This window comes from Ranitomeya imitator, chromosome 4, assembly GCF_032444005.1.
Source record: "Ranitomeya imitator isolate aRanImi1 chromosome 4, aRanImi1.pri, whole genome shotgun sequence".
Classification (NCBI taxonomy): Eukaryota; Metazoa; Chordata; class Amphibia; order Anura; family Dendrobatidae; genus Ranitomeya; species Ranitomeya imitator.
In genome coordinates this window covers 691,624,107-691,631,737 of record NC_091285.1, presented here as the reverse complement: position 1 = coordinate 691,631,737, position 7,631 = coordinate 691,624,107, and the positions used below count along the sequence as shown (strand labels likewise).

The window sequence follows — 7,631 nt, the reverse complement described above, 5'->3', positions numbered from 1 at the left end:
TGCTCCAGGTCTGAGCCCATTTCCAACCTGCTGGAGACTCGGCGCCCAAACGTTGCTGACAGCCCCTATGGCTATGAAATCACCAGGTGTCATTTTCTCCAGAGGCGGCTGCCGTCACTTTATTCATTATCTCCATCTATCATTTATCTAATATCTCCACCAATCCCATGATCTCGGCCTGTGTATAGTTATTAATAACGATTACATGCCAGGCGCCCTATGGAGGGCACACGCAGTACTGACAGCCATCACTACTGACAGCCATCACTACTGACAGCCATCACTACTGACAGCCATCACTATTCCTTACAGTGAAGTCACAATACACAGATAATTAGGAGAAGAGGGAAGAAGCCGGAGGCGACTGTTTGCTCAGGGGAAGCTGATCTGCATGTGAACAGTGACCGCGGGGATTACCGCTCATCTGCAGGGTGTCACAGCGCCCCCTACCTGCAGCGTGGCCACGCCCATCACACCTTTTTACAGTGTGCCCCCAGCTGTGGGCGGGGCTTGCCCAGATATAGAGGCCAGGCAAAGATGCCAAGAGGGCACAGGAGCCCAGCAGTGTGACCGGAGCAGCGGGAGAGCACAGCGAGCCGCATCTCACAGCCATGAGCAGCCCTGACTGCGGCTACAACAAGCGACAAGCAGCTGAAGGCGAAGCTCTCCGTGCCAGCTGTCAAGTCCCTGCAAACCCAGTGGGCATCCAACCCCACTGCATCATCATTCATGGGGGAGATCACGGGAGAAGCCTCCGGCTCCAGGAGTAAAGACGAAGCCCGGATCCGCAGTCCGATGAACGCATTCATGGTGTGGGCGAAGGATGAGCGCAAGAGGCTGGCGCAGCAGAACCCGGACCTGCACAACACCGAGCTCAGCAAGATTCTAGGTAAGGGGCACACACCGGACACTACAGGGGCACACACCGGGCTCTGCAGGGGCACACCGGGCTCTACAGGGGCAAACACCGGACACTACAGGGGCAGACCGGGCTCTGCAGGGGCACACACCGGGGATTATAGGGGAACACACCGGGCACTACAGGGGAACACACCGGGGACTACAGGGGAACACACCGGGGACTACAGGGGAACACACCGGGGACTACAGGGGAACACACCGGGGACTACAGGGGAACACACCGGGCACTACAGGGGCACACACCGGGCACTACAGGGGCACACATCGGGCACTACAGGGGCACACACCGGGGACTACAGGGGAACACACCGGGCACTACAGGGGAACACACCGGGCACTACAGGGGAACACACCGGGCACTACAAGGGCACACACCGGGCACTACAGGGGCACACACTGGGCACTACAGGGGCACACACCGGGGACTACAGGGGAACACACCGGGCACTACAGGGGCACACACCGGGCACTACAGGGGAACACACCGGGCACTACAGGGGAACACACCGGGCACTACAGGGGAACACACCGGGCACTACAGGGGAACACACCGGGCACTACAAGGGCACACACCGGGCACTACAGGGGCACACACTGGGCACTACAGGGGCACACACCGGGGACTACAGTGGGCAATAGTGTTATTAGTAATTATATCTATGGGACACATAGTAATATCTAACCCTATACTGTGATGTAGTAATCCAATAACAGTAATTAGGACAGAGCAGATTCTCCATCCTAGTGAGGAGGGTGACAGGTGTAGTAACGCCATGACAGGAGTAGTAGCATTGTCCTCATTGTCTAGCTCTACAGATCTGATCCAATAGATGCAATCCCCCGCCAGGCTCTCTCTATGCCCGGAGTCGGTTTTCTCATGCCGTGGAGGATATTGTGTGGGGTATTCTGTGGGCCTTGGGGTCGCCAAAGGCACATTATTTCTGTGATCGGAACGGTCGGCTCTTCTGTATATTTCTATATTGGTTTCACTGATAGTCGCAGCACATCGGCTGCATCTTTCTGACCGATCTGCTGTGCCCTTTGTGTGCATTTATCTGCTGCTGCTGCTACTACTATGATTTTACGTTGATGTTAACTGTTTCTTGTCCTCCACAGGACAACGCTGAAAGACCATGGTCTTGAGTGAGAAAACCATTTGTGCGGGAAGCTGAGAGATTGCGAGTGCAGCACTTGCAGGATCACCCGGAATACAAGTACAGGTCCAAGAGGAAGAAGCAGGTGAAGAGGATGAAGAGGGCAGATGGTGGCCTGTACCAGGTCACGGCCATTCCCGCCTCTGCAGTGCCCAACACCAATGGACTTATGGCGGGAAAATTCTTCAACCAGGGTTCCTGTGGGCAGAACTATGGGCAATATAAGGAGAACCAATCCATGAGCCCCTACTACAAGCCTTACAGCCTGCCACCATCCTCCATGCCCCACATGGCTCCACTGCACTACTCCTCAGCAACCCCAGGAGGAAACCACATGATGCACTACAACTATGACACTTCCTATTCTGTCCAGTTGAACAATCCCCCAGCCCTGTATGGAGGAGTTGTCCCTCAGGGGGGCCCTTGAACAATCCCCCAGCCCTGTATGGAGGAGCTGTCCCTCAGGGGGGTCCTCGAACAATTCCCCAGCCCTGTATGGAGGAGCTGTCCCTCAGGGGGGCCCTCGAACAATCCCCCAGCCCTGTATGGAGGAGTTGTCCCTCAGGGGGGCCCTCGAACAATCCCCCAGCCCTGTATGGAGGAGCTGTCCCTCAGGGGGGCCCCTCGAACAATCCCCCAGCCCTGTATGGAGGAGCTGTCCCTCAGGGGGCCCCTCGAACAATCCCCCAGCCCTGTATGGAGGAGCTGTCCCTCAGGGGCCCCTCGAACAATCCCCCAGCCCTGTATGGAGGAGCTGTCCCTCAGGGGGCCCCTCGAACAATCCCCCAGCCCTGTATGGAGGAGCTGTCCCTCAGGGGGGCCCTCACTGCTGGCTGACCACACATGAGCAGGCTGCTCCACCTCTGTATTACGCCCAGCCCTATGCAGCCCCCAGCAGGGCTCCCTCAGTGGCTCCTCCAGATCATACATCTTCACCTCAGCTTGCACCCATCAGTATCAATATTAATATCAGTTGAGCAGACCACTTTCACCAGAGTGCGTTTATGGGCGACATCGACAAAGATGAGTTTGATCAATACCTTGATGTGGAGTCTGATCCAGGACCGAACTTTCCCTCTGATGAAAATGATGCCACCAATCTGCCGCCATCTTTACTGTCAGACTCCAGCACTATGTATTACTACAATTATTGAGGCACGTCAAGCACTTTTCATTTCATGATACAATGTGAAGGCTAAGGGGACGGTAGAAGCAATTTTTGCCTACAGTGCAATTCTAATTTTTATACTAGAAATCTGACTTAATGAAATTTTATTAGCTGTAGTGCAAATTCTTTTGTAATTTTTTTATAGTGCTATAATGCTGAAATAAATGATTTGTCTTTTTATTATTGTGTCCGGAATGTTTTTTAATCGATCATTATGGTGACTATATACACTAGTGAATTATCCTAAGTACATTCGTTTACATTTCTTATGTTTTTAAGGGGATTCTTTATTGCTGTTTGGCATAGATATAATTCTTATATAACAGGAAATGTCCTACACTTGGGCATATCAGAAGTGGATGTAATACTGTGAGTAAATAAGCCATTTCTGATTTGTTGTATAATACTATGACAAATTCCAATTGATCCCCAGCTCTTTATATATTTACAATAATTAAGATAATAGCCCATATCGTTGTGTACAATTAGAAGATCCCAATACTTTCTCCATCTAAAAGTAACAAGAACTGTCTTACAAGTCATTGAACAGTACCACCAAGTGGCCCTATTTCAGAGTGAGCATTAAAGACAAATTTATCAGGTTTATCTTCTTTTATCTTTCTTTCCAAACTTTGGCCACATATGTGCAGTGCCAATTGTGCATATAAGGCATGCATATAATATGATGGTGCTCTGCACCATTGCATTTCTTAGCTGATAAGAGATCAATTCAGAGATTAGTTCTATATGTGTTTCTTTAAATAAATTCTGAGACTAGTTTTATATTTGTTTCATTTTATCACACTTATTTATAATTTTTTTAATTTATTTATTTTAATCCTGGACATTTCCCTATTGATCCTGCAGAATTTCCAACCTTATAAACGTCAGTCACTTTATAGACCCATAGTCAACTGAATTTTGGGATGGTTATATGACTTTGTTGAAAAGGTGATAATTATAAAGGTTTATGTGCAAGGGATGATTAATTCCTTTTTTATTCAGCTGAGGCTGTCTTTTAAAGAAATGGTTAATCTTCATTTTGTTAAATAGCAGAAAAATAGCAGAAAAACAAAGTAATGTGCAAGATGTTATCATCTGTCTCTCCTTGTGGACAATTTCCCAGACATTCCACATAGTAGTGGTCAGAATTTCTCAGCATCGCTGATTCTATGTCTGTTTTTTTCTCTTTATCCACCCAAAATCCAAACCCCAGAATGTTCAGCCAGAATGTAATAAAACCGCAGACATGTGCAAAGACGCCCTGCATTCTTTCACCTAATCTATCTTGTATCCCAGGATGTGTATGTGCCAATTTATTATGCAACTCTACATTTCCTTTTGATCTTGGGCCTTTAAAAGCCCAGCCCTAAAAACAAAGACCAGAGACTATTTGGACAGACAACGAGGGTGTGTCTCTCTGATTATTGCTTCATTGCGTAGGTACCTGAAAGACAGAACACCTGAGTAGGTTGGAAATCCCTTCTCTAACAACTTGGAGGCCCCAGCGAGATATAATTTCTCCTTCGACATTCATCTTAGACTGAACATTTGACTGCCTCAGTCCTGAACAGAAAACTAAATCCCGGGTAAGTGAGTAGATTTATTACTCACAGTTTTCTCTCCGGGAAAGGAGGCTTTCTAGAGTCAGTCTTTGGGGATTTCTAACGGGAAAGCCCTCAGGTAAAAGAAAGTATCTGTTATTTGTTTTGTTGTCTCTTGCTTGTCTTTGTCTGTTTTTATGTTGTTTAAGTGCTGTTAACAATTGTTTTTGTTTCATTATGAAGTATGATGATTTTCCATTATTTGTTAGGTCTGTGCCTATAAGAGTTCATGTCTGTTTGTAATGATGTCAATGTTTGTTAATACTGTAAAGATTGTAAGTGAAGTGTCTTGACCCTGCTCGGCTCTGCTATAATTGTATTACTCTTATTCTGCTTTTGGTTAGTTAATTATGTTAGTTGAGTTTATTGGTGCCTTATCAGTTGATAATTGATAAGTAGTACTGATAGTTCTGTGCTGAACTGTTCTGATTATACTGCGTTCCTGATATATTGCTGAATCTGTGTTGTGGTGTACGGAGCAGCGCTCATGATATGATGTATGGAGACTAAATGATGTGTGCTCAGTATATAAATAGCCTTCTCATTAAAAGCAGTAAGATAAAACTCTCCAGTTAGTTGCTACTTGAAAAAAAAAAAAAAACTTACAGGAAGGTCCCGGGTGGTAGGTTGTAGTGAAGTGGGAAAGAGCACGTGAAAACAATTTATGTGAACATAAATGCTCATTTTTTTGTATGCAACCCCCGTACTCAGATAGGAAATGAATTAGAGGATATAGTTAACCAAGTAAGAGATTCCACAGATATATGTGATTTATGTTTTTGTCCATTGGCACTAGAGCATTTTGATAAAATGCGAGGAGCGAGAAAGTGCAGAAGTACTGTGTGTGTGTGTGTGTGTATGGATGGGATTGAAAAATCAGACAAATGCTTCCCATGTGTGCACTACATGCTGTGTGAAAAGTGTCTATCTTGAGTTCACCAGTTTAGGCGCAGAGAATACTTTTGTCATATAGTAACTCATCCTCATGGATTGATCAGAAGCTGGGTAGATATATTAGACTCTAGATGGTATATGCCAAGGTGGGAAGATAATGTCACGCACAAATATCTTATTGAAACCGGAGTGGGTTCAGGAATAGACATTGCATATTCAGTCTAGTGAGGACTCAGATCCAGATGTATGAGGAGTATATAGCGCTTGTGGTTGGAACTGCGTTGTTCATAGTGATCTACATTTTCAGGACAGTGTGCATCAGCATCAGGACAGAACAGTGAGTTGCGGTTTAGCTTATTGCTTTGGAAGCAGGATTGCTGGCTATCATAGCAGACCAGTGGGATCTAGCTTATACATAACAGGGCTGAAGATAGGGGTCGCTACCTATGAAAGCTGTTATGGGTGATAGATTAACCAGGTCAGAACAGATTACGGATCCGAGATATAAGATAAAGGACCTGGTGGAAAATAAAGCAGATAAGGATACCGCTAATTCTAGAAAAGGCAGGAATGCCAAGGAATGGATGTTTGGATGTTGAGAGATGGAAGCATTTAAGTAAGAAGCATGTCACATGGATTGATAAATATGACTATGGGATGCAAGTTGCAGTATGGATCAGAACCTCTGAATGACATGATCCGTATTTTAATACTGAGAAGGATGATCATGATGAAGCACACTTGAGAAGCAGGATGTATGCGAAGAAATATGCAGCTTCGCCCCCCTCGGAACAGGCAGCCCCTCCTTCTCAAATTCAGCAAGTGCAGACACAGAGCGCCCCTCCCTCCCTAAGTCAGATAGAACAGATATTGCCCCCCGCTCCTGCAGCAGGAGGAAGGGGGAGCCCTGCCCCCTCTAGTATTTGCCCAGCGAAGAATGAGTGTGAAAAAGGAGTTCTCTCTAGCAGGGGTGTCAAACTGCATTCCTCGAGGGCCGCAAACCATGCGTGTTTTCAAGATTCCCTTAGCATTGTACAAGGTGCTGCAATCATTATGTGTGTAGGTGATTAAATTAACACCTGTGCAGTACAAGGAAATCCTGAAAACATGACCTGTTTGCAGCCCTCGAGGAATGCAGTTTGACACCCCTGATCTCTAGTTCCAGCGTCTCTGAATCCCTGGCTTCAACCTCTGGGGCTATTACACTACCTTATTTGCCTAGTTTCATATCCACACATTCATTCCCATCTCCTATGGGGGGTGCAGACCCCAGTAATTTGTCTGTAGAGGAGCTGCGGAGACACCATCACGTGTTTCTCAACGCAGGCAGTGAATAGCCAGGCCTTTCCCCGGGAAGGAACAATCAAGGTAAGGGCAGCATCCAATAAAGGAAAACATCCAATAAAGGAAAACCACCTATGCCAAGCATGGTATCCATCCACAGACAGCTGTTTCGGGGTTTTTGCCCCTCATCAGTGTGGAGTAGGAAACTGGCTATCAGGAGCAGTGCCTAGTAGAATATCTATAAAGGCACGGATGATTGACCTCGTGGAGACCAAAACATCCAACACTACGGAGACACCATCACGTGTTTCTCAACGCAGTGATCCAGAACACTGCCCCCAAATATGCAAATGCATGTAGAGGAGCTGCGGAGACACCATCACGTGTTTCTCAACGCAGGCAGTGAATAGCCAGGCCTTTCCCCGGGAAGGAACAACCAAGGGAAGGGCAGCATCCAATAAAGGAAAACATCCAATAAAGGAAAACCACCTATGCCAAGCATGGTATGCATCCACAGAAGGCCTGGCTATTCACTGCCTGCGTTGAGAAATAAGTGATGGTGTCTCCGCAGCTCCTCTACATGCATTTGCATATTTGGAGGCAGTG

General features: G+C 46.8%; 1 pseudogene; it reads left to right on the top strand.

Moving 5' to 3' along the window:
* The first annotated feature begins 611 nt into the window (after nucleotides 1-611).
* LOC138674734 (transcription factor Sox-17-alpha-B-like) lies at nucleotides 612-2,502 on the top strand (annotated as a pseudogene).
* The last annotated feature ends 5,129 nt before the right edge of the window (nucleotides 2,503-7,631 follow it).